Raw genomic sequence first — 27,231 nt, forward strand, 5'->3', positions numbered from 1 at the left:
TCAGTACTCCTGCCCTTCTTCAGCCTCCGCTTCCAGGGAATCCACGCCCACCTCTTCATAATCCTCCTCCAACACGGTCAGGTCCTCCCCAGCCTCTGAGAACTCCTCTTCCTCCATGCCTTCCCCGACCTACCAGTGTACAGAGGCTCGCTTGGCATACATGAGGTCAAATTTGTGGTCTAGAGGGGCCCAAGCCTCTGCGATGACAGTTGTGTTGTTCATCATGCATACAGCCCGCTGCACCTTGGACAGGTCTCCTCCAGGACCACAGTGGGAGGTTGGTAGTTAATATCCACCTTAAGTCCAGTTGGGCACCAATCTGCAAACTGGATAGTGCGTTTGGTCTTGATGGTAGCGATAGCCACATTGACATCTGAAGTCAGCACAGGTCATGGCTATTTTTTCAGATGAGAAAAGTAGGGAAATTTTGCATGGCTATAAGAGAAAAAGTACTAGAAAATTATACTTTATAATGTTGCAAAATACACAGATAAGTTACAGTGCTCTCACATATAGTATCATTATGAAATACGATTCCTCCAAAAATATCTTCTACTTTCAGAGGGTAGGATAACTGTGTGAGTATCATATTTTATGTTTGAGAAGACAATCTAAAGTTAAGCTTGGCTGTTTTAGTAGCATAAATGTTGCTTCAAGGATCTTTCGCTATTAAAAGCACAACTGACCATTCTGCAGGACAGACTGAATCATATACACTATATATTAAAATAACTTGCTCTTTGGAGTGGAATGTTAATACTCCACACATACTTGGCATTCTTCTCTGGTGAATACGCTCTTGTTTTGGCATTTCCATCTCTTATGGGTGGAGCTCAGCCACACAACGTGTGCCTAGCACCTATGAGATTCTAGGTTCTAATACCAAAAGAAGCCCATTTTGTTTGATTGATTGGTTTGCCCTGTGTATTTTAACAGCTAATTAATTATCTCAGTTTCCCTTCATATCTTAAATACCATCCAGTTTTCAGTTTATTTTTAGGCTTTCCAGCCTCTTAGAATTTAGAGAAATTTTCCTTAACCACACTGCAATTATCTACTTATTCCAATAATTCACATTTTCTAGAAAGAGATCTATAGCAAGATATTACATTTTCAGTAATTCTGAAGTCTTTCCCTCCACCCTTCAGCTCCAAAGCATAACTACATCAATCTTAAATGCGTATGTCTGGATCTGATTTGCTGTCTCTCACTGGAAGTCTCCTAAGTTGATGTCAAGTACCTGGCATGATATTGACTTACAAGTACACAGCACAGCAGAATTTAGGGACAATCAAAGCTTAAAGGATCAATTTTGGTTCAGAATCTCTTCTATCAATAGTAGGATTTTGTGAAAAACATGGATTTACTTTTTAATCCCTTCACTCGGGTCATCCAATCACCAGTAATTGAAATGTGATGCAAACACAAAAGCTTAATGTTCAGTTACTTTAAAAATCTATATTCACCCTCCAGAGTAGCAGTTCCCCAAATGTGGTCCTCAGAATTCCCATGATACTCCAAGAGACTTTGCCAAATCCCTTTCACGAGGTCCACAGGTCAAAACTATTCTCATGACACTATGGTATTTTTTTTTCTCACTGTGTTGGCATCTGAATTATTGGTGCAAAAAGCAATGGTGGATAACACCGACAGGGCCTCACAAAATCCAAGCAATGAGCGGCACCAAATTCCTCCAGTGTCGTTGTATCCTTACCAGCATGCATTTGTTGGAAAAAGAAGTGCAGGCTTCACTTAGGAATGTCTGGATGAAGCAGCACTTTGAATCACATTAGATTTCAGACCTTGAGCATTCCTTAGTACTCTGTGTATCTAGACCGAAGTCCACCCAGCACTCTTGAGCTGTACATCCCTGTGTGTGTTTGGAGAGAGAGCATCATAGAACTGAGCTGCAAACTGCACTAGCCACTCCTTCCTGGAACACCATCTTTTAAACTGGACAGAAATGACTACATATAATAATTATTATTTAGATGGATTTGGTAAGTTATTTTCTCAAAAAGGAATGGTATGTCTGTCCCTTTGAGAGACACTGTGTCTGTTGTTAATGATAAAATTTGATATTTCTACTAAAATTGTTACCATAGTGAATTGAACTACTTCCCACTATGTGAACTTTTTCAGATATGTGTTGATACTAATGAATGTGACTTTCTCATATTTTAGCATAAACTATCAATATTTTGATCTGTACCATTAGTAAATTATTATTTTTTTAAATGATAAAGATATAGTAGTCTAAAGTCATTTATAGTTAAATGAACTATTCAAAGCACAATTTAATATTTAGACTATTTTGCAATTAACCTTTAATAAATGATAACCCATCAAATTATGGGATAATAGAAAAGGGAAATATTTACAACTCTCTGAAAAGTGTATGAAAATTCTCTTTCTTTGATCTGGGCACAGTGGTTATGCCTATAATGCTAACTACTTAGGAGACTGAAACAAGAATATCACTTAACCTCAGGGACTCAAATCTAAGCAAGGCAGCATAGTGGACCTTTTTCTCAAAACTAATCTAGATAATCCCTTACAGACATGTTCAGAGATTTGTTTCCATGGTGACTCTAAACCTCATTGTGTTGACTATCAAGAGCAGCCATCACACCCTGTCAAAAAATGGAATTGCAGGCCTTTAGAATGAAATTCTTCACCTTCTTTTATGCCCATGATTCTCAGATTTGGTCTTTCATCGCATCCTGAATATCTTGAAAGTCCCACTCATTAGTTACATGAAGACACCTTACTAATTTATCTTTGTCCTTGTTGGAATGTTCCAGTTCCTCTACCTTGTCTTCAAACCCAGATGTTCTGTGCTCTCCTTGAGGAAGAGTGAAGAGGCAGTCTGTAGTGTGAAAAAAAATTCTTCCAGCTGTGCATCTGACAGAGAACCAATATCTAGAAAATATGAAAAATTCCAAAGCTAACCAACAAAAAAATGGACTGTGGAGCAGAAAGATCACAAAAGAAAAACAACCATCCAATAAATATTTTTTAAAGTGCTCAGCATCCTTAACCATTGGGGAAATGAAAACTAAAACTACTTTGACACTTTGTCTCACCACTGTCAGAGTAACGATTACAGAAACAAGTGTCGACAAACACGAGGAAGAGTGTAAGGGGAGTCCTGGCCACCGATAGTGGCGCATAAATTCATGCAGCTGTTGTGGAAATGAGTGTGGAGATTGCTCAAAAAGCTAAAAATGGAACCGGATGTGACATGGCTCTTCCACTCCTGGGCATTTGCCCGAAGGACTCTCCATCCTACTACAGACATACTTGTTCATCCATGCTTATTACTGCTCTCTTCACAACAGCAAAGAAATGGAATCAGCCTAGATATTCGTTAACTCACAAATGGATAATGAAAATGTCACGTGTGTGTGTGTGTGTGTGTGTGTGTGTGTGTAAAGTCAAATTTTCTTCAGCCATAAAGAAAAACGAAGTTAAGAAATTTGTAAGACAAACATTATATGTTCTCTTTCATATTAGTTTCCAACCTTTATATATGTGTGTTGATGTGGGAATGAGTGTGGGTAGATTCCAAGAAACTATAAAGGGGCCCATGAATGTGAAAGGAGGCTTAAAGTAGAGCAGTAGAGAAGGTAATAGAATACTATGATACTAAAGGGAAACAGGAAATACTGGGGGAGAACGGGTCTAAGCAGGGACAGGGAGCTTGGAGCAGGGGAGGAAAAATAGAAGATAACATTTGCCATGTCCTCCTTGGCAGCTTGCTTTGACTTGCAGCTTTCACGTAGCTCCTCCCTTATTAGAGCTTCCTGAACTGTGTATCCTTTAAAGTCTCCTCATCTGTTTGTCTCATCTCCCTATTCCTCTTCTCTGTACGTGTGTGCACAGGCATGTACACACTGGTACATTCAATGACTGTAATAGACTACAATTTTTATTTCCTGGTTTGTTCATTCACTTAACTATTCACTTATACATTTGTTCATATACTTAACAGGTTTATACTAAGTATACACAATTAAGAAAAAAACAACTTGGCACTGGAGAGATGGCTCAGAGGTTATGAGCACTGGCTGCTCTTACAAAGGACCCAAGGCTCAGTTCCCAGCACCTGCATGAATATTGGTATTCTTTGCAGATGGAGGGTAACAACCATCCACAACTCCAGTTCCAGGGGATCTGATACTTTCTTCTGGCCTCTGTGGACACTGCATGCACATGGTACACCTGCTTATGTGCATGAAAAACACTCGGACACACAAAATTTTTAAAAATAAATTTTTAAAGAAACAACTTCCTTTATTATCAAAGTTGGTGCTGCCTAATGGAATAAAAGGGCCAGTATACCAATATTCAGAAGGTGTTGACTATGTGTCCTCCTGGCACATCTTGCACACATTAGACCCTCAGTGAGTGTGAATCAGTCAGGTATGCCTGGAATAAGCAATCCTTTAAAATATATTTATAATTTAATTATTTGTAAAATTCTATGTGACAAGAGGTGTTTATATCTATCAGTTTATTATTCATTTTGATTATCAAATTGCAAATATTTGATTATCAAATATCCTATCTTATGTCCTATCTCATAATCTCAGACCATCCTGTATGTTTAGGAATATATGTTAATTATGTTTAATGATAATCTTTCTACAACATATAACTAATAATATTCTGAGAGGAAAATTGTATTGCAATTTATGTCTTTTTTAGATAAGTGATGATAGAATTTTGTCCAATTTTTCACTATGGGTAGGGTAAAATTCTTTTTAATATGGAAAATATCAAACTTGAAATTAGGTCATAATAATAAATTTATTTCTTTTTCTTTTTATTGAATATTTATGAACTTCATACAGTATATTTTGATCATATTTAGACACCTCTCTCACTTGAACATCTCCTATAGCTCCTCTGACTGGGTTTCATGTACGCTGTCATATATATTAAGGCCTATGAGAGAAGTGGAGAAGAAACCCCAAACTTACTATTGGCAGCCAACAGAACTACTGGAAGAGGAGAGTCATTTTCTTCAAGGGTGTGAGGCTCCACTGGGTGAACACATACTGAAGGACATTGGGACACAAACGTGACTCGATAGGCCTTTATAATTAAAAAAATTAAAATAAAAACTTTTAAATTGGTTACCAAGGGAAAAAAGAAAAGAATAAGAAGAGTTTTCTGCTTCCATTTTTTACCTTTAAGCTACATGAGCCTGGATTTTCTTCATATAATTCAATCCAAATTTATAGCAACAGACTGAATATAGATGAGAATCCAGTTGCATCTTACTTATTGAGAAATTCAAAAGATTTGCAAAACTAAAATAATGCTTCCTTGTTCACTTTTTTATCCCAAAAGATGTATAGTTTTTGTTTGTTTTGGGGTTTGTGGGGGGGCTTGTTTTTTTTTTTTCTTCTGGTCTTTTTGAGACAGGGTCTCCCTGTAACCTCAGCTGGCCTGGAACTCACTATATAGACCAGGCTGGCCTCAAACTCACAGGGATTCACCTGCCCCTGCCTCCCAAGTGCTGGGATTAAAGGTATGCACCACCATGCCCAGTGTAAAAGTATAGATTTTTGCTTAAAGAAAATATGATTTATAGTGACATAAATGATTTCATTTTATTTATATATATTAAAGGTGTGTGCCACCACACCCAGTGATATTATAATTTTTAGTGAACTAATGAGAGAATATTTTAATTATCAGCTTAATTTTAACATAGTATATATTGATAGTATGATCTCTGTTATTGATGGGATAATCTCTGTGAAGAAAAGCTCTTTGAGAGCTTCAATAATCTTTTTTTTAATTTTATGTATGTGCGAGTATCGCCTGAATGTATATGCAAGTGCACCCATGTCATGCAGTGCCCATGGAGATTGGAAGAGGGTATCAATTCCCCTGGAACGGGAGTTAAAGACAATTGTTAGCCGCCATGCAGGTCCTCTGTAAGAGCAACCAGTGCTCTTAACTGCTGAGCCATCTCTTCAGCCCCTTCAGTAATGTTTAAGGACAAAGGTTTTGAGATTTTAAATGTTGAGAAATACTGCTCTAGTAAAATGTCCATAAATGTAAAAAGGGTGAACAAACAATTTCACAGAACAAGGAAAGAAACAAAAGTTTAAAAGATCAAATAAGTCTTGCTGTTTTTTCCTTATTATTATTGGTTGGTATATAATGGTTGTACATATTTATTAGGAACGTGTGACGCTTTGATTCTTGTATATGTTGTATAATGATCAAATCAGCATAAACAGCACATCCATTGCCTTAAACTTTTATCATTTCTTGTGACATCTTCTATGACTTGCTCTAGATTCAGTTCTTTTAATTGCAAACAACCACCCCAGCCATGACCGCTTGCTTCCTTTCTGCTCCAACAATCATTATCAACTCACAGCTTCCCTGTGGATTTATTAGTTTAAATTCTGGAGAGTTCAAAACTGTTTTTCTAAGCTAACTACCACGTCTAGGGAGATCCTTCCATCTACAGCCCTGACACAGTTTCTAGTTAGTCTAAAGATGATTCTGCGTGGTTCCCTCAGTGGCCACACTGGCAACGAGAGCAGCTTAACATTCTAGAGAGCAAAGGACTTTGAGTGAGGCCGGTTAAATCCATAAGGAAAGACCTATTATAACAGGAAAATGGGTTACATACCCCAAAGCTCTGCTTTTATCTCTTAATGACAAGTTACTGAAAATTTGCCCAGACTCAAAATCATTGCTGGACCTAGAAGAGAATCCAAGTCTCAACTTACCTTCCAGAAACCTGGCAGTCACTTCATGCTTTTATATTTTTCAGCCTCTGATGCATAAAGGACCTCTGACTCGGCCCACACTAACATCCACCAGCCTTGCCACCGAATGCCCTGAGCCACCTACCTGAGCCACTTTGAATTCTACTACTCTTTCTCTAGAAACCAGGCAGACCACTGGTATTCCTCTCTCCATTCTAACTATGACATGTCAACTCACCCAGGCTACAAATGCTCAGGTAGTGCCATGCCGAACAAACCCAGCTCCTTCCTTTCACAGGCCTTTGATCTCCACTCTTTTCCCTCCTGTCTCCTATCTTCTTGAAAATAACTTGGACTCTCCCCGAGGGCTGCAAAGCAGGCATGTGGATATATTGACAAATCAATATTGGCAAAGAAAGCTGTATTAGTTAACAAGATTATAAGTTCCTATTTTAAAGGGGAAAAAAACCTTTATTGTATCCAAATTATTTACCAAGAGCATTAACAGTGCGTTGATGGGTAACACAGAGAAAGCCACAGTCAGGCTAAATCTTTGGAATGTTCAGTAATTAACAGATGGTTCTCTGCAGTGAGGGCAGGAGACGGGACTATTTGACCTTGGAGACTCTCCTCCCTTTTCATTCACTCTTTTGAAAACCACAAAATTGCTTCAATTTGATTCTAAGTTATAAGAAGACAAAACTGGGGTGGGGGGGGCGGCTTTTAAGGACTTAACATGACACCAGAACTTCTCAACTGCATTTGTGAATAATGCATGAGCCCTTGTTGGGATGACTTCCCTCTCCAGATTCCCACTCAGGAGGAGAAGCTCCTCCCAGCAGCAGAAACCAGAAGGACTAAGTATAAATTGCTCTGGTTTTGCAGTGTGGTCCAGGAAAAGGGCATCTCTTCCTCTGAGCCCCGCCTAGTCCAGTGCCTGGCAGATAGTAGAATTAATAGACGTGTCTTGTAGTATTAGAAAGAATTCAGTGGATTACTCTAGATTTTATTGTCATAAAACTAAATGGGATAAAATTACAAAGAAGAGAAACAGGAAGAGTGCTTAAGTTTTTCTTGTTGCTTTGTTTTGTTTCTTTGGATAAAGGAGGTCACAGAAACTACCAATATTTTCATTGAAAAGTAAATTACTTTGCTCTGCTAGAACTCAGCTTGCTCCTTGGGTGAGCTGCCTACATTGTTTTATGTATTTTATTTCACCACTTGACACCTGAGCTTCTTGTGCTATTTCAGTGCACGTAGAACCATGTGTCCACAGATTTCCTAGGGCTGTCCAAATTACATGGAAGTGCTTTCTCTTCCATAAAGTCAAAGTACCTAAGGCAGAATCCACTGCTGTTTAGTATTTACCTTTATTGAAACTTTATTTTTATTCAAAAATTGGGAGGGGGGTTCTATAAACTTTATCGTTTATGGCCTTTTCTCTTGTAGAGTAACTGGCACTACAAATGTTGACCAAGTTTATTGCTTGCTTGCTGTGGTGGTTTGAATGAAAATGTCCCCCATAGGCTCCAAGTATTTGGACATTTTGCCCCCAGTTGGTGGCACTGTTTTGGGAGGTCTTAGAAGGTGTGGCTATCCTGGAGGAAGCACATCACTGGGGGCAGGCTTAGCTAGTTTTTGAGCCTTGCCTGATCTTAAGTTGCTTTTTTGGTTCCTGTGCCTGCTTGAAGATGTAGAGCTTAGCTTCTGCTCCTCCTCCAGCCACCTCTGCCACCATGCATTCCTGCCATGATGGACTTGTGCCCCTTCGGAGGAGTCATAAGCTCAAATAAACTCTTCCCTCTACAAGTTGCTTTGATCAGTTTTTCTATCACAGCAACAGAAAAGTAACTAATACACTTGGTTTTTGTTTGTTTGTTTGTTTGTTTGTTTGTTTGTTTGAAATAGGCTTTCACTCAGCACAGGCTGACTTGGAACTCACTATGTAACTTAGGCTGGCCTCAAACTCATGGCAAATCCTCCTGTCTTAGCCTCACAAGTCTGGAATTACAGGTATGAGGCACAATACTAGGCTTCAGCATGTTTATTGCTTCTTAGTAAATGAACAAATTAGTTGTTGGATTTATTATAAGATGACTTTTCTAACAAAGATTCTTATCATGGAAAATCATAATTAAAAATTTCATTCTAGAGATGGCAAGATGACTCAGCAGTTAAGAACACTGACTGCTCTTGCAGAGGACCCAGGTTAGATACCCAGCAGTCCATAACTCCAGTTCTAGGGGATCCAACACCCTCTTCTGACCTCTGCAGGTGTTGTATGACACAGGTGTACTTGTGCACATGCAGGCACTACACTTATATACATAAAATAAAATAAAATATTTAAAATTTCATTTGAAAGTACCTGTGGTGGTTTGAGAATGTATTCTCATTCAAGTATTTGGACATTTTGTCCCCAATTGGTGGCACTATTTTGGGATGTTTCACAAGGTGTGGCCTTGCAGGAGGAAGCACATCGCTGGTAAGTGCTTCAGCCTTGCTGGATTTCCAGTTACCCTCTATTTCCTGTGCTTGCTTGAAGATGTGATGGCTGGACTTTCTGCCCTGGCCACTCTGCCGCCATGCCTCCTCCACCATTATGAGGTATATTTAGCCTCCTCCACCATTATGAGGTATTTTTAGCACAGCAATAGAAAAGTAACTAATATAGTACCCTAAAGGAAGATAATGCTGCATAATAGTCTTTTTCTGTCTGCTCAAATCTGAGATTCTTTAATTAGTTTTAAATTTTAAATTGTATTTTTTAACTTCAAATTTTCTTTTTGCTCTAAGTTATATTTAGTTCTTTATTATTAATATTTCCATTTGTTTATGTGATTTCCTTAACATTCGTAACTCTTCACACATTCACTTAGTTAGTTGAAGATTTTTTTAAGTCTCCGGAGGTCTTTTTCTGATGCTGCATCTTTCTGTGGGCATATGTAGTCACTTTCTGGTATCCCCAGACATTAGAGATGAAGATGAAGCTTGTTAAAAAAGCTTGTTAATTTACCTTCTAATTATCCCAGTCTGGTTCTCAAATGAAGGAAAAAAGCAGAAAATGGCTTCAAAATCCCTATGTATTCCAGGATCACCTTGAACTCCGAATCCTATTGTGGAATTTTGATGAGGGTTACATGCATCTACCTTACATTTGATAATACAACCATTTTCATAATAATTTTGCCAATCCAGGAGCATCAAAGTTCTTTCCAACATCTAGCATCTTCTGTTTCTTTTCTGAGAGTCTTACAGTTTTCACTACAGAGGTGTTTTATCTTTTGCTTACGTTCATCGATACATAATTTTTCAAGCTATTATGATTGAGATTTTTTTCCCTAATTTCCCAGAACCTTTGGTATTGAAAAGCTACTGATCTGATACATTGACTTTGCGTCTTGCAGATTTACAGGAAGTAAAAGTCTTCCAATGAACTCTATAGGAGACAAGGGCCAGCTATACTTTAGATAGGGGGTTAACATCTAGAATATACAAATAACTCCAAAAATTGAAAGCTGAAAAACTCCTAATACAACTGATCGATAAAATGGCTAGTGAATTGAACAGATAGTTTTCACAAGAAAAAACACAAATGGCCAATAAAAATATTTTTACGTTCAGTATCTTTACCCACCAGGAAAATGCAAATTAAAACTACCTCGCGATTCCATTTCTCCCCAGTGAGTATGGTTATCATTTTACAAAAAAGATAACAAATGATGGTGAGGATGTTGGGAAGAGGAACCCTTCCTCACTGCTGGTGGGATTTGTAATCTAGTAGAACCATTATAGAAATCATTATGGAGGGTTCTCAAATAACTAAAAAAAATAGAACTATTGTATAAGCAGCACACCACTTCTTTCAAAAAAAGAAAAAAAAAAGAAATTAGCCTAGATGTCCATCGAGAGATGAATGGATAGTGAAAATGTCTTACATATACACAGTGGAACTTTCTCAGCCATAAAGAAAATGAAATTTTGAAATTTGCAGAAAAGTGAGTAGATCTGGAAATTATTATATTAAGTGAGAAAACTCAGATTTGGAAACACAAATATTGCATGTTCTCTCTCATATGCAGCCCTAGCTTTTAAGTTTTATAAATGCATATTTATGTGGGGATAAGTGTAGGTATAGACCGTGACACTAGAAAGGGGACCAGTGGGTGGAGAGTTTGGAGAAAGGGAGTTAGGAGAGTAATACACAGAATATATGTGACATGAACATGGAAAGGGGACAATTAGCGGCATAAGGGGAGATGAGGAAAGGAGCAGAGGAGGTGGGTCAACCACAACAAAATATATATGAAACTATCACGATAGGGTTGGAGAGATGGTTCAGTGTGTCATGCTGCACAAGAATAAAGACCAGAGTTCAGATCCCAGCACTCCCACAAAACCACAGCACCTTAAAAGGCAAAGACAGGAGATTGCTGGGGCTTGCTGACTGCCTAGCTCCAGGTTCAGTGAGAGATCCAACCTCAAAGCAAATGAGAAAGTGGTAGCAAACAATGCCTTATGTCTCCCCTTGGCCTCCATATGCATGCACATGGGCATCTATACACACATACACACACACACACACACAGAGAGACCACATACATATACACACACAGACACCACACACGCAGACACACACAGACAACACACACACACACACACACACACACAAACACCACACGCACACACACATACAGACACACACACACACACACACACACACACACACAGAGACCACATACATATACACACACAGACACCACACACGCAGACATACACAGACAACACACACACACACACACACACAAACACCACACGCACACACACATACAGACACCACACACATATACACACACACAGACACACAGAGACACCACACACACAGACACACACACAGCACACATACACAGACACCTAAACAATGACATCACATACACACACACACAAACACCACATACATATACAGACACACAGACACCACACACACAGACACACACACCACACACACAGACACACACACACCACACATACACACACACAGACACCTAAACAATGACATCACATACACATACACACATACCACATTCACAAAGTATGTTTTGAAAAGTTAAAATTAATCAATAATGAAAATATTAACTGTGTATAACATCAAAACTAAAGGGAGGCAAAGGAAAATGAAAACAGGGGATGCAAACAAATAATTAGGGCATCTACATTCAAAAAGAAAATAAATGAATCAGCGATTCAGTTTCTACACATAAGATTTATATGTTTATTCTTCTATAAACATCAAATTATTTGTTTTTATATATTTAATATATGTTTGAGAATTCTTTAATAACATGAAGCTTTATAACATCTTTTAATTAAATAAAGACAAATATCTGACTGGTTTTGAGACAGAAAAAAAAATATGCACATAAGCACCAGAGAGCATTACAAAGAAAGTGTTGACTATGTAAAAATATTTAAATCTTCATATAGAAGAGAAAAGTACCCCAAATAATCAGCTTTCTGTCACTATGACAAATGCCTGCGACAAGCAATTTTCCCAGTGGAAAGGTCCATTTTGGCTCCTGGTTTCAGAGGTCCATAGTCACTTGGCCCCATTGTTTTTGGACCTCAGAAAGGAAGAACATCATGACAGGAGCACACGCAAAAGCAAAGCTGCTCACTCTGTAGCAGGTAGGAAGGGTAAAGGAAGATGGGCAGGACCAGAGTCCTGGTGTCTAGTGTACAGGAGATGCAGGCAGGAGTGCAAAGTCATGTCTCCAGTGACAGAACTTCCATCCACGAGGCCCTTCTGAGCTCATTCTGAACCAAAATAATACACATTTTTAAGTACTTTTTATTTACCATGTCACCAATCTAAAAGTAATAGTTATATTTCTGGGTGGAGGCATTGAGACGGACCTGTGCAGAACTGTGCCTGGTAGACGGTCACTGTTACAATTCCTCTGGAAAATAATTTGGTAATTTATATTAGGAATCATAAAATGTGAGACAATTTTACCTGAAGACTCGATTCCTCCTCCAGGATTCTAGTCTAAAAAAAACTTGAGCCAAACATTGGCAAAACTGAACCTTAGAGAGGTGTATTGTAAACACACAGAGAAAAGAAATATTTCTAACAAAACCAGGGAATAACTAATACAATGTACATATCCGTAAAAGAAATACTATATTTCCCACACTTTTAAGATGTGGTTTTCTAAGAAGTTAAAAAGCAATGAGAAAGTTCTTGCCATGCAATGAAAGTTTCCATCAAGCCAGATATTTAAAGAAAGCATGATATAGACTATGTACACATTTTTAGATATTAGTAAATGGTTATATCTAGAAATTAGTCTTAAACTCAATTTGATTATAAATGTCTTTTGTTTTGCTCACGTTTTTTAGTTTGTCTACATTGCTTTTAAAGTTGGAAAAAGATGTAAATACTTTTTATCTGATGAAAAACTATAATTATGATTTCAGCCCCCAAATGGCTACAGCCTGTGACTGAGTCCATGTGAAATTCATTACTCCAATGTGACAGCTAATTTTTCATCCAGCCCACTTGTGAATAAGCCTCCGTGACTTCCTCCATTGTGTTCCACACAATTTAGCACTTGATTATATGCTATTTGGTGGGCCATCGGGTTCTTTATTGTTACTGCGTCTGTTGGTATCACTGAATCCTGGAAACGCATAGGACACAGCCATTCTGCTGCAGACACTGTTATGCGACTGTTTGTTTGCTTTTTATTTCATCATCACAACAATTTTAACACACTTGTAGTCTCAGCCAATTTTTTAGAGGTGTTAAAAGGTTAAGTGACTTGCTCAAACTCAGAATGGCAGAACTGAAATTTAATCATAGGTTTTATATTTCCTGTACTGCACGGTTGTTGCACTAAATAGCTTTGGTTCTCTGAGAGAATACATGTTACATCTCTCACTGATTCTTCTCGTCTAAGGTGACCAGAACACTTAGCACCAAGCTTTATAGGTTATTTAATTTCTTAATGGAGGTTACTATATGGAAGTAGTGTCATGACCCCTCTACTTCCCAATCTGTGCATAAAACTGAGCAATGCTTTTCAAATTCTAGATCTCCACTGTTGTGCTTATACACCCACTCAGAGAGTCACCCTGAAAAATGACCAGTGCACTAAGCATGTGTCAGAGACAAGCAGAAATATAGCAATAATGAATGGAGTCAACACCTCAATACACGGGGCAGGCAGGAGGATGATTTTATTGGGGAAACTCAGGAACAGGATGAGTGGGATGAAGCACACAGTTCTGCATGTGGTCATCGACTCATGGAACAGTCTGTGGAGGCTGGGAAACATCTGTCATGTGCTTCAGGATTGGAATTCATGTTGTTCATATAGAATCAAATGCAAATCTGAAGAGAGGCTATGATGTGAGCTTGCACACCAGCCACTCTTGGAGTCACCTGCCTGTGCTACTCTCACCTGGAGGCCATGGGGGGACATGACACGTCGCAGGAAGAGGAAAGAGCTGGATCCATCTAGAACTTGGCCAGGCTTTGCTTGATAAGGACCTAGGTCATCCAGTGGACAATGTCCTCACCATGGAAGACTTAAGCTTTGCTGTTTGTATGACACGAAATATTTTACTCAGTCTTTCTGTTCTTCTACTATAAAATGAGAAGGTTCTACTAGCTCAAAGTCCTGTGTGACATCCCACCCTAGATTAATTGGGTTCCTTTCCAATATACTTTCCTGGGCTCTCAGAATCTCCACAAACGGGCATGAGTCTGTGTCTTTGTCTGACTCGACTTCAAGAAAAGTCTTCCTTCAGTTTGCTTTATGTTTTTCATCATTCTATTCCTGCATCTGAAACAGGCAAACACTAGAGAAAATCAATGAATATTTATTTATCAAAAATGAATATGTGAATGGACGAATTCCTTGCAGCTCTTATAGTCATGCTTCAACCAAAGCTTGTGATGGCTTGGGCAGCCTCTCAACCGACATAAAACAGTTCTTGGGCAGCTGTCTGGAATCCTAACTGTGTGCATATATCATTCCCTGCTCCTCAAAGTTCTTCATGCCTGAAGTCTTATCCAATGCAGAGTCCAGACAAAACTGTATTTATGCATGGCAGCCTAATAGTCTACCATTCTGTAACATTAACCCATTCACTTTGCACCTGTTACAGACTGCATCTTAAATGGCCCCACAAACATTTCGTGGCACTATTAGGAAGAGCTGAAAACTCTAAGAAGTGAAGCCTAGTGGTCCTTAGGTGTGTGGAGTTGTGAGGCATTCCTCTCCTTTGCTTCCTAGATACGAGGTGAGTGATACAGATAGCTTCACCTGGTGTTCCCCGTCATAATGTGCTGCTTCAACACAAGCTCCAAAGCAATGAGGAAAACTGATTCTGGCTGAACTTCCAAAACAAGAGCCAAAACAGTCTTTTTAATAAGTTAATTTCCTCCAGTATTTTGTTATGGTAACAGAAAGCTGACTAAGAATACACTGGGTCTTCATAGCTTCTTATCAGACCCAGTTTCAACAGGCCTCCAAAAGGTCACTGGGTTCCCAGATGGTCTATTGGTTATTACTCTTCTAACCCTTGTGCCCGTTTCAGAATGAAATGTCTACAGAGGTATTAATTTCTTTTTGCTCCCGTCAGTCTTTTCCTCTTGTCTTTTAATTGAATCTTTGCAGTTTTTACACAATATAGTTTGATAGCATGTAGATCCATTCCCCTCTCCGCACCCCCCCACACTGCTCTCCTTGCCCAATTTAATGAACTTTCTTATATATATAATATGGCCTATAGAGTATGATTTCTGTCCCCCAGTGCCCCTCAGTGTGGGTCCATCCACTGGGCTCACCAATAGTCCCAACTCTGTAAGACACTGTCTTTCCCCCTCCCAGCAGCTATCAATTGCCAAAAAAGTTCCTTGTGCTGGGATTTTGTCTGGCTTGAGCTTGCATAGGGCTTGTGCATGCTGACACCATTGCTGTGAGTTCATATGAGTAACAGACTCTGTTTCCTTGTGCTCATCTACCTCCTCTGGCTCTTACAATCTTTCTGCCTCATCTTCCACAGTGATCTATGAGCCTTAGGAAGTGGAGGTTTGAAGTAGCTGTCCTATTCAGGGATAAGCGCTCTGCGGCCTCTTGTTCTCTGCACATTGGGGGATTGTGGGTCCCTGTGTTAAAACAACAATGACTAGCCCAGCAAACTATCTCTATTGATGCAGTAGTGCCACTTTTTTCTTGGGGGTAATCAACAGCTATCTAATCGGAATTTTAGCCTTGCTCCTTGGGAGGGAACCCACACAGCCAAATACACATGACTGGAGTGGTCATAGATCCTAGAGAAAAACCTACTTTTGCCACATCCCTAGACCAACACAATTTCTTATTTTCTTCTAGATATGTACCCTCATATTTACAGACACGTGTACCTTTCACCCCTCTTTAAAAAAAATTCTTTTTGCAGCATGGAGACTATGAGAGAATTCCAGAACTAGTCACATGCAGAGACTAAGTGCCTGTGTGATGCCTAACACTGAGTGCTACATCTGCAGTGCAACCTCCACACTTAGGATGAATATAGCTCTTAACTTTCACTAGAGAAGTTTCTTTTCCTCTTTTGAACAATGCATTATCCAAGTCCAGCCTCCTAGATACAGAATCATAGTCCACCTGCTCAGTCATTCTTCCCTCAGTACCCATGTCCTCTCACCTGGGCTCCATCCTCGCCTACCTGTTGGAATGCAACTATCTTCTCTTAGAATCTTCAAAACTGATTATTGCCTGACCCATCCCTGGGCATGGGGCAAGCCTTCAAGACTCTGCCAGGCCTGTGATGTTAGTCCTTACTGTCTGCCTCCCACTCCCTACCAGGTCCTCATAGGCCTACTGTTATTTTTCCAGTTAAATAGTTTCTTGAAGAGTCATGTTGCTCAAACTTTTGGATTTGATTGGCTTCCAGGACTGAAAACTTCTACAAGAGGAAACTTTTCCCAATGTGGCAGCCACTTTATTTCATCTAACCAAGCTCCAGCGGGTTTCTAATTCTGCAGTGACACCAGCTCCTTTTCAACAAGTTAGTTGCTAAGTTTGATAGAAACAAACTTTCTGCCGTTATTTCTATAGTGAAGAAAAAGTTTTTCAGCTGTGCACTTTCTAGTGTGGTTTCTTTCTGAGTAATCTATTTTCCCTCTCCAGAAGCACATTGATCAGTAATACTTAGCTTGGAAATTAATTTAGTACAGGTAAGGTGATTGACCATCCCAGCTTGCCTAGAATAGAGGGGCTTGACTTGAGTTTCCTGAGACATGGAACAATCCATTATAAAGCTAAGACTATCCTAGGCAAACCAAGAGAGTTGACCACCTTAGGTCTGTAATTCATGAGAGGGTAAGAAAACAACAACAGTATCAAAAGTTGCTATGAAACCAAGCAAGTGGGGGAAGTAAAATCCTATCAGATGGAACAGAGTGAGTGCCAAAGATAGGGAACAAAGGTTAAGACTGTACTCAGCTCACTCAGAATCGAGCATCATTGATTCTAGGGTCTTAGCTCTGAGACGTAGATGAGGGGGAATTTTAAGAATATAAAATCTGCAAAACTATGGGAGGAGGTAAAGAAGAGGAACTTGACCTTACTTTCCATTTGGTTCCTTGATGTGACAAGCTTTAGGGGTCACTATGGATAATGTGGGTTAGCTGCATTGGAATAGAAATGACAGCATGTCATAAATATCCAAAGCCTGAAATACTACCCTGTGTTGACACTAGCTCTCAGGGACTGAAGTTGGAGGGTGAGATTGATGATTTGGATAAGAAGGTTGTCTCTAACCACATAGAGAATAGAGAATTCAGGTAAAAATAGGCACAGTCAGTTCAGAAGAGGATGACGAAAAATCCAGAGATGATCCAGGGCTTGGCAAGAGCCAGCAGAGCAGGACCACACTTGCATGAGGCAGTGAAGCTCCTCCACCACCAGACACCAAAGCGGAAAGGAGGGAGGGGGACTTTTGAAGAAGAGATAGAGTCCTAATAAGGACATTGGTAACCTCCAATCTTGTCACTGACAGGAGACTATTATTTTAGAAGCAGGTTTTGGTGGGGGTTTTCCACACTAGCAGCAAAACTAAGGGACCTGAATACCTTTTCCTACTACTCTCAGCTGTGAAAAGGAAATTATTTGCCATGCACACCTAAGCAGTATAAAAAATCGAACTCTGTCATATTTCTATGGTGTTCCTTTCCTATTTATTGTTCTCCATATTAGCTCCAATTGTCTCCTTCCAGTCGGGGGAATTTCCAGTTCCCCATTGTGAGTTACTGAGACTGGAAAGATCATACCATAAAAATAGTAACACCAACGACCTTGACTATCAGAGTCATCACGAAATTGGAAGACCTGCCTTTCAAAGACATTCTTGGCGTCTGTCCTGTCTCCGACAGGCTTAATTTGGAACCATGCTTTTATTCCTGTTCTCAGCTAAAGCGAGAAATTTTTCCGATACTTTTTGCATAATTTCCAATACAGTACTTTAAAGACAGTCTAATTTTGGAAATTGTGTGCCTTTTGGTATATTTTAGAGAAAGATAGATCTATGTTGCACAAATCTTATCGGAACATTGGGTTGGCTTAGGCCAGAATGTATGATTGTATTGGCAGGAAACTAGAATTTTCTTTTAACCAGGAACGGATTAAAATTTCTTATAGAAAGCACACTCACAATGGCACTGTGTTCAGACTCAGGCCTGTGCAGGTGTGACTTGGCAGGATCCAGGAGGCATAATAATAGAAGACATTGTTGTGATCAGAATGGGCTGATTCTGATTCTACAAGGTGAGTGTCTGACCCACTCAAGCAATAGACTGGATTTATCAGAATGCATGAAATATCTTTGTGACAACACACTGATTCCTTTGCAAAGTATTGATGTTTGAAGCCCATAAATTATCCCAGAATTAATTTCCTTCATCCTGCTGCCTCCATTACCCATACTTCGAGACTTACATTGATTCTATGCACTGATAATTCCTCAACGTAGAGTTGTACGCAGGTGTTTCAGGTTCTGAGGCCTCAGTACTTCCTCTGGTGAAGGGTCAGCTTTTACTCAACCATGACTTTCTACCTCATGCAACATCTCCCCTGGGGAAGTGTGCTGTCAAACACTAGTGGAGAAAGCACCATGGATTCTATAGAGTATGAAGTGTCTACACAAAAATGAGAGTGTGGAAAAAAATGCTGTTTTTCATCTCTGTATTACCATAAAGCCAGTAGCCCTGACTCAGGCAGTATTTGGTTAATAGTATACAGAACAGAGGTTGACACACTAAGGGTTATGAACTGAATCCGCCCTGATGCCTGTTTATGTAAATACAGCTTTATTGGAACACAGCCACTATCACTTTGTTTCCCGTTTTGTGGGGGTTTTATTCCGATGGCTGCTGTCACACTACAATGGTGCTGTGAGGCAGTTGCAGAAAATATTGTATGCCTTACAAAGCCTGAAGTATTTATACTCTGGCCTTTCACAAAAAGTCTATCCATCCATGGATAGTGGGCCCACCCATCTTAACATCTCAATCAGCCTTCTCACTGAAAACAACAGGACCTCAGAATCCTTCTCACTAACCATTCCAAGTTTCTGTCCTCTGCCTGGACTCTAAAAACTCCAGGCAACAGAAAGGAAAGCAAATGCCTCATAAGCCACATAAGCCTGAAGTCTAAACCAGGCTGTCTAAATCCTCGTTTTCTCACATCTCTATAGAATTAGATGTGTTAGTTTTCTAAGTTACATCACAGGAATCATTTTATTCTTCTTATTCTTCTTTTCTTAGGCCTTTTAGGCTGCTGTAACAAAATACTTTGGACTACATGCCTTATATAACAACAGAGATGTATTGCTCACAAGTATAGAAATTGAAAAGTCCAAAATCAAGGCACTAGCACAGCTGATATCTGGTGAGGGCCTGGTTCATAGATTGCATCTCCTTGCTTTGCCCTCCCATGGCAGAAAGAACAGGCACCTCTCTCTGGTCTCTTTCATAAGGGCACTAATCACATTTGTGAGGGTTCCATCCCTGTGACCTAATCACCCCCTAAAGGCCTCCACTCCTGACAACCTATATATTAGAGACTGAGTTTCAACGTCTGGAATTTGGGAGAGATACAAACGTTTATTCTGTGGCACCTTCCCTGGAACTTGACAATCATTCTGCAACAGCTGAACTGAACCATTTCTAGGAATTGTGATGAATTTTTTTAATCAGTAGTAAAGGAAAGAGTCACCTTCTATAGCAAACACAGACTGTCTAATGAATCTCATTATTTATTTTCCCTTTGTTTTTCACAACTTCAAACCAATTTCATCTTTCTCTGTCATTGTAGAAAGGTCATCATCCTCAGTATGCTCCCTCTTAATTAATCACCTTGACACAAAGACTTTTTGTCTTTAAGAATCAGGCTTGCAAAGAGGTTCTTAATACTGATGCTTCCTAGTCAATGAAAAAAATGTATCATCATATTTTTTTTACCACCTCCCTTCCTCTGAGCATATCCAAAAAAACTACAGGAGACAGACTTTACAATCAACTCTTAAAATAAGGCTTCTCTAACAGCTACTTTACTGTTCACTAACTGAATGAGAAAGCACTTAACAAAAGCACTTCAAAGCAACCATGGAATACCCATGACACAAAAAGAGAATTATTTATCCTCCACTTTAGTACCACATAATGAGATATTATTAATAAATGAAAATTGATCTACCTTGGACTTGACAAAGCTCAAACCTCTCTCCTACCAATGATGAGCTCTCTTCTCTCTGTCTCTCTCTCTCTGTTTCTCTCTCTCTCTCTCTCTCTCTCTCTCTCTCTCTCTCCCGCTGTTTCTCTCTTCTTCCATGGTTCCATTTCTCACTTCAATCAGGCATTTGATAAAATGCCACCTTCTGCTTGAGGTCCCCCTCACCTCCACCCATAATGGGAAAACAATTTCACTTCAGATAGCCCCAACAGTGTAAATCAAAGGTTTTATGGTTCTCTAGCGATGCATTCTGCTGGCATCAAACTATAAACATCTGAATCAGTGAGTACTGAAGGTTATTAAAGGTCCCCAGAGTTCTCAGCTTAAATGAATGTACAGTAATCACTGGGGAAAAGATATTGCTTCATTAAACCTTTGTTCACAAAAATAATGATAGCAATAGTTAAATTAGCATGAGTTATTCTTTTTTCTTCCTAGTATTTCTTTTTTTCTTTAATCGACAGTTTGAAACCTCAACCTTGCAAGATACATTCTTAATAGGCAATAAAGGGCACCAGGAAACGGCCAATGTTAAGCTGAGACTCAGACTTTGAGATGTTTAAACTTGAAACAATATGGAAACTGGGATTTGTTTTTTAAAGCTACAAAATACCTCTTTCCAAACATCTACTACACACCACCTAGTAGGAACTCACACAGCTGAGTTCTGTGTTTCAACATAGCTTTCACTTTCCTTACAGGGAGGAGAACTGAAGAGGCAGGAAACCTCCATGGTAAGACAAAGATGCTGTTAAAATGTCTGAGAGTGTTTTTTGTTGAGAGGCGGTGGGTGTGCTGTGGTTTGCTTGTTTACATTTCATTAGATGATGCAAACATACCTATTATCAGCAGAGACACTGGTGATAGTGTTCCAAAGTCTGTGTCAGCCAGATACGGCACGGAAACAGAGTTTAGGGAGAAACCCGAGGAAATAGTGAAATTCTTGGTCAGTGAAAACTCACCTTCCTGCGTCATCAAAGTTTCCCTCGCTATAAGATTATTCCTTTTGCCTGTTCTTACTTCTCTCTTCTTAGTAATGATGACATAAAAAGACAGACTGAAAACTGTTCCCATGACAACCGCAGCCATATTCATTTACAAAACTCCTCCAAAGTTGTCTGAGCTTGCGACTGCACTGGCTCCCGTGCCTCTTCCTCTCCGCCATTTATCTTCAATTAACTACTTTATGGTTTTCATTTTCTGCCAAGTCATAAAACTGTTTCTGTTTACAAAGCTCACCAAGCACCCCCACACTAAGGCCAACAATGCTCGGCCTCTGGAACTTTCTGTCTCAGCAGCTCTTATGCCATTGAGCTCCCTCTCCTTGGCCATGCTCTTCATCCGGCGCCCAGGCCCCCACATACTCAGTCTGTCTTCTTCTTGGCCCAGCATCCCCATCATTTTTGCTCATTGCCTTTCCTGGCTCTGATCGCCCTTACTAGAGTGCGCCCAAAACCCCAAAGTCACTTTTCTATCTTTAATTACTCCCTGGCTTTCTCAACCAAGCCCACAGCGTTAAATCAATTGACATGTGTCAGCTCTCAAGTTGTAACTCCAACAACACAAACCTCTCTTCGTTGCCACATAAATTTCTAATAGCTACCACAAGTTTAAAATCGCCAAAATCAAACGCTTTTTTCCTTGCCTCTTAACCTGGCCTGTGTACACATCAGCACTACATCTGTCTATGACAAAATTCTTCTGCTCAAACCCCACTCTTGGAGAGACGATCAACTTTTACCTTCTCTTACTTTGAAGCCTGTCAGGAACACCATCTACTTCCACCCCCCAACAGGTAGATCCTGCTAAGTCAGTAATGCTGCCTTTGCAACACAGCAGCATCCTAGCCATCTCTCCTCCTATTGTCTCCACTTAACTGAGAGTGAAACATTGATGTTATTTTGATAATCAACAAACAGCCAGCCATGCCCCCGCCCTTGAGCCTCCTTCACTCCCTGCCTTTCCTTCCCTGTTCACTCCATTCCAGCCACTCTAGTCCTTTGTTCCCTCAGATGCACCAGCAATGCTCCTGCCTAGACCCTTTCACTGGTTCTTCCCTCGGTCCAGAACTGTTATTACAGGTTATCATCTGCCATCTGTCTTCCTCTCCCTTTCTGTCTGTTCAGATACCTCCCATGGAGGCTTTCCCTGGAATCTAAATTCAAGATTGTAAGAACCCCTTCAACTATCTGATGTCCCTTATTCTTCTCTGTTGCTTCTGTCTATAATTTATCTTAAATTCCAACTTTCTATTTAATTCACTTTTGCGTTGTTCACTGTATATTCCCACTAGAAAGCAAGCCCCATGAAAATAGGGAGGGTTGTTCACTGTGTTCACTCATATGCCCCAAACCCAGACAAAACATGGTGTGCAATTAGTGCCCGATAAATCCGCTGAAAAACGAATCAGTCAGAAAAAGAGCCAGAACATAGAGTTTGTGGTTGTCGGTGTTGCAGATTAAATAGGAAACATTTCACACAGGCTCGTGTTCTGAGTGTGTGAATCCACCCAGTGATATTCTGGGGAGTTATGGAAACTTTGGAAGGTAGGACCTAGGTGGAAGAAGTAGGGCACTTGGGGAGGGCTCTTGGGAGTACATTATCCCCGGATGCTTCCCAGTGCTGTTTCCTGCTTGGCTCTCTCCACCAAATGCTCATGCTGCCTTGATATCCTGCTCAAGCCTATGGGATTAAAAGTCACTGTTAGTTACTGCTGTTAACCTCTTACTGTGTATATTTTATATATCAAATTTTACCATACACATGCATGCCTCAAAAAGCATACCATAAATAGATACTATCTGCATTTTTGGGAACCCACTATGGGTATTGGAGCATGCTCTTTATAAGTCGGGGGGACTCTGTACTATGAATGCTGTTTTATTTTATTTCATTCAAATAACAAATATTTCCCTGTTTTATATAGACATCATTTTTGCAGGCTGCAAGATTTTCTACCAAGTTGATGCATACATTCTTTTATTGCTATTTTTGTTGTTCCAAATACCGGCATCAAGAACATTGTACTTAATCTTTTTATTTCTGTTAAACTTTAGCCTCTGGGTTGGAGAGATGACTTATCAGTTAAGACCACTGGCTGCTCTTGCAAAGGACTTGGATTTAGTTCGCAGCACCCACATGGTGGATACCAACCATCTTTAACCATTTCCAGGGGATCCAATAACCTCTTCTGACCTCCACAGACATTGCATGATATGGGTGCACTTACATACATGCAGGCAAAACACTCATACATATAAAAATAAAATTTTAAAAATTTAAATTTATTCTTGTAAGTTCCTATATATGTAGATGTTGAGTAAAAATGACTTTCTTGTAATATTTTTATTGAATTTTTCTGTATTTTATACAGAACAGCTTAATCATTTTATACCTCCTTCTCCATTGGCACCTCCCCCACAGCCGCCCCCCCCCACACTGGATTTCATGCATTCTGTCATTTGTGTTAAGGCCTATCAAGTCTAGTTAATATCTCCCTCAGTGCAAGTTCATCCACTGAGGTCTAGTCTGCCTGTCTAGGGTCCCTCCTTTTAAGAAGATCAACTCTTCCTAACCCAGCAGTAATCAGTTGCCAATAATTCTTCGACTAAGATTAGAGCCTGATGTCCATTTCCCCAGTTCTGTGCTGGGTTTTTGTCTGCTTGAGTTTATATGGGTCTTGTGCATGCTGACACCATTGCTGTAGTTTCATATGAGCAAGGTCCCAAAAGCTCATAGGACTCTATTTCCATATGATCATGCACCTCCTCCCTGGCTCTTACCATCTTTCTGCCCCCTCTTCCACAATGGTCCCTGAGCCCTGGGTGGGTGGAGTTTAATATGGGAGTCTTGTCCAAGGACCCACACTCTACAGACTCTTATTCTCTATGTTGTGGCCATTTGCATCCTTTTATATTCATGGCCGTCTGCTGCATGAGGGAGCTTCATTGAGGAGAGTTGAGAAATACATTAGTATTCACTCTACCCCTTGTTCCACTGTGTTCCTGAGCCTTTGGTGTAGAGGTTGCATTGTAGATATGTCACTTAGGATTGGGAAATCCACAGTCAATCTCTGTGCATGATCAGTTATGGAACCCTGTAAGAATCTCCAACTGTTGCAAAAGACGCTTCTTTGATGAGTAGTGACTTGGGATATTTTTCTGTAAATTTGATTCATATTTTATTCAGAGTAAGAAGTTACATTTGACTAGGTGTGTGACAGTCTTGGGGTTTTCTCTAAGATCTATGACCTCTTCAGCTATGTGTATTTGGCTATGTTTACAATACCACACGAGTTTCCTCCCCTAATTGGCTTTTAGTCCAATTAGGTAGTTGTTGATTACCATCAAGAAAATAGTTTGCTGTGCTGGTTGTTGCTTTAATTATTAGGCCTTAAAGCTGGGGTTGAACTTGGGATTGATGTTCTCCTTTAGCAACTTGCATAGTACTTTCTAAAATTATGAGAGCTAGCCTTCAGAAGAGGTGGCTTCAAGGTCAGTTCCAGCTCCATTGCTTCAAATCCTGTGTCCCAAGTATGTCCTGTCTTCAGCATTAGGGTCTTACCTTCAAGTTCTGGTATCAGTCAAGAACTGTGGCAATAGCCTGAGTAATTTTAGGAATCTCGTGGACTATCCTGGCCAACAACTCAAAGGAAGGTTTCTCCTGTCTGGCACTGTTTCTTTTTATGTAGCCTTTAGCTATACACATGGACTCATGCAGATACTGTATGTGTAATTTTTCAGGTTTTTGGACTAATAAAATTCCCTTTTTTTTTACACTAGCTATGCATTATTCTCATTCTCTCTCTCTCTCTCTCTCTCTCTCTCTCTCTCTCTCTCTCTCTCATCCTCAAAAATGAAAAAAAAAAACTGGACTGAACCTTCTGAAACTATGAAGGCAACAAACCCTTCCTTCCTTATTTTGTCATGTCAGGGAATTTAGTTATAGCAACATAATAACAGAATAGCAACAAACACAGGCCGCAATCAAATCATATTTTAGAAAAAGAACTAGCCTTTGTCCAAATTAGATTTGAAGTCTTACATTGCAGCAACTTCTCTTCTTCCGTGGCTCCCCATGGCCTCCTTACACTTCCCTGTTCCAAACAACTAAATATGTGGAGCATTACTCTTGAGCAGGTAGGTGACAACATATACCTGTGCTCTCTGGCACTGAGGAATTTGTCTGGGAGATGGGATTTCCTCTATTCCAGGGGCTCTGAACACATGAGAAGAGGCTCTACAGTGAACTTTTCAAGTTTGCAACATAAGATATTATTTCTTCTCTTCGCTGAGTCAAAGCTTTTTACCCTTGACAATAAAAAAGTGTCTTCGCAGTGTCTGGTTTCTGTCAAAACTTCAAGTATTTATAAGTGAACTAACTGATCATTCACATAAAGGAAAGGACAAATGGTAAAACAGAAAAGTAGTTTGCAGGAATAGTGTAACTGCACATTAAAGGCCAGAGGCATGAATCAATAGACAAAGCCAGGTAATGCTCTTAACCCATCACTCTTCTTATTGTTAAAAGCCAGATAACTCAAAAGTGCAATTAAACCTGGTGATTTTTTTAAACAAAGGAAGCTGATCAATTTCCTCCTTTCCCCCCATTGAACTGGCCAGCATGAGTCATTCAACTGAGATTAAGGTGAAATTAGGAAATTGACCTGAATGGTGTTTAAAGCAGCCTTGTATCCTACCAAAGGAAGTGAACCGTCCTGAGACTGAAAATTACATTTCACTTACCAAACTGTCATACCAAGTAGTGCATGAGACAAGTAGAAAGGTGAGTGAAGATGGATGAAGTGACTGAGCAATTGTGAGAAAAGAAAAAAGAAGACCATTCCTAATAACTATATACTGTTGACATTGTATGTGTAAAAAGTTTGTTTCCAGTTTATCACTTATATCTTTATTGTCTTTTCACCTGACTAGGGATCTTTTGATGAAGACAGATTTTGTTTTAATGCTAATTTCATACTACAGACACAATTTTTTGTTTTCTGTGTTTGTTTCTGTGTGTTAAATTCTTTCCCACTCTGAGATCATAGAGATATTCTCTCATATTTTCTTCTAAATATTTTAAATATTGAATTTCAAAATTCTGCCTTTGATTCCTGCCTGAGACTGATAGCTTTTTATGGCAGTATATACAAATCTATACTATGGTCTCCCCCACAGGAAACTCTCCAGCACCACGTACAGAGCAGTTCACCTTTGCCAAGTGATACACAGTCACAGCTCTGTCATAAATCGGGTTTTCAAATACACTTGGATCTGGTTTTGGACCAGTTCTGTTCTATCAATCTGTTACATACTCTGTGCCAATACCACACTATTCCCATCAGTGTAGCTTTAACTAATTCTTGCTTCCTGTTAGGACAGTCCTTGCTGCCCCCCACAACTCCTACCAACACCACCATCCGAATACCTTCTTAAGGAGTATCTTGACTTTCTTTACCCTTTAGTCTTTCATACAAATTTTAGAGTCAATTTGTTAAATTCTGCAAAAATCACAATAGGGTTTTTTTCTAATCCAGTTGCTTTGAATCTACAAATCATGTGAGGGAGAATTGATTCTTGTTTAAATACAGCTTTCCGTTTATAGAAGTTTTCTATAAGTCTTCCAACAGAAACATCTGTCTTTTGTTGGGGTGATTTTCGGCACTTCGCCCTCTCCTTGCTGCCGTGTAG

At 39.6% G+C, this 27,231-nt stretch overlaps 1 pseudogene; it reads right to left on the bottom strand.

The window, feature by feature from the left end:
* On the bottom strand, window positions 1–21,937 carry LOC108491398 (annotated as a pseudogene).
* Window positions 21,938–27,231: the final 5,294 nt, after the last annotated feature.

The sequence above is a fragment of the Nannospalax galili genome, unplaced genomic scaffold, assembly GCF_000622305.1.
Source record: "Nannospalax galili isolate Female #2095 unplaced genomic scaffold, S.galili_v1.0 scaffold680, whole genome shotgun sequence".
In the NCBI taxonomy this organism is placed as follows: Eukaryota; Metazoa; Chordata; class Mammalia; order Rodentia; family Spalacidae; genus Nannospalax; species Nannospalax galili.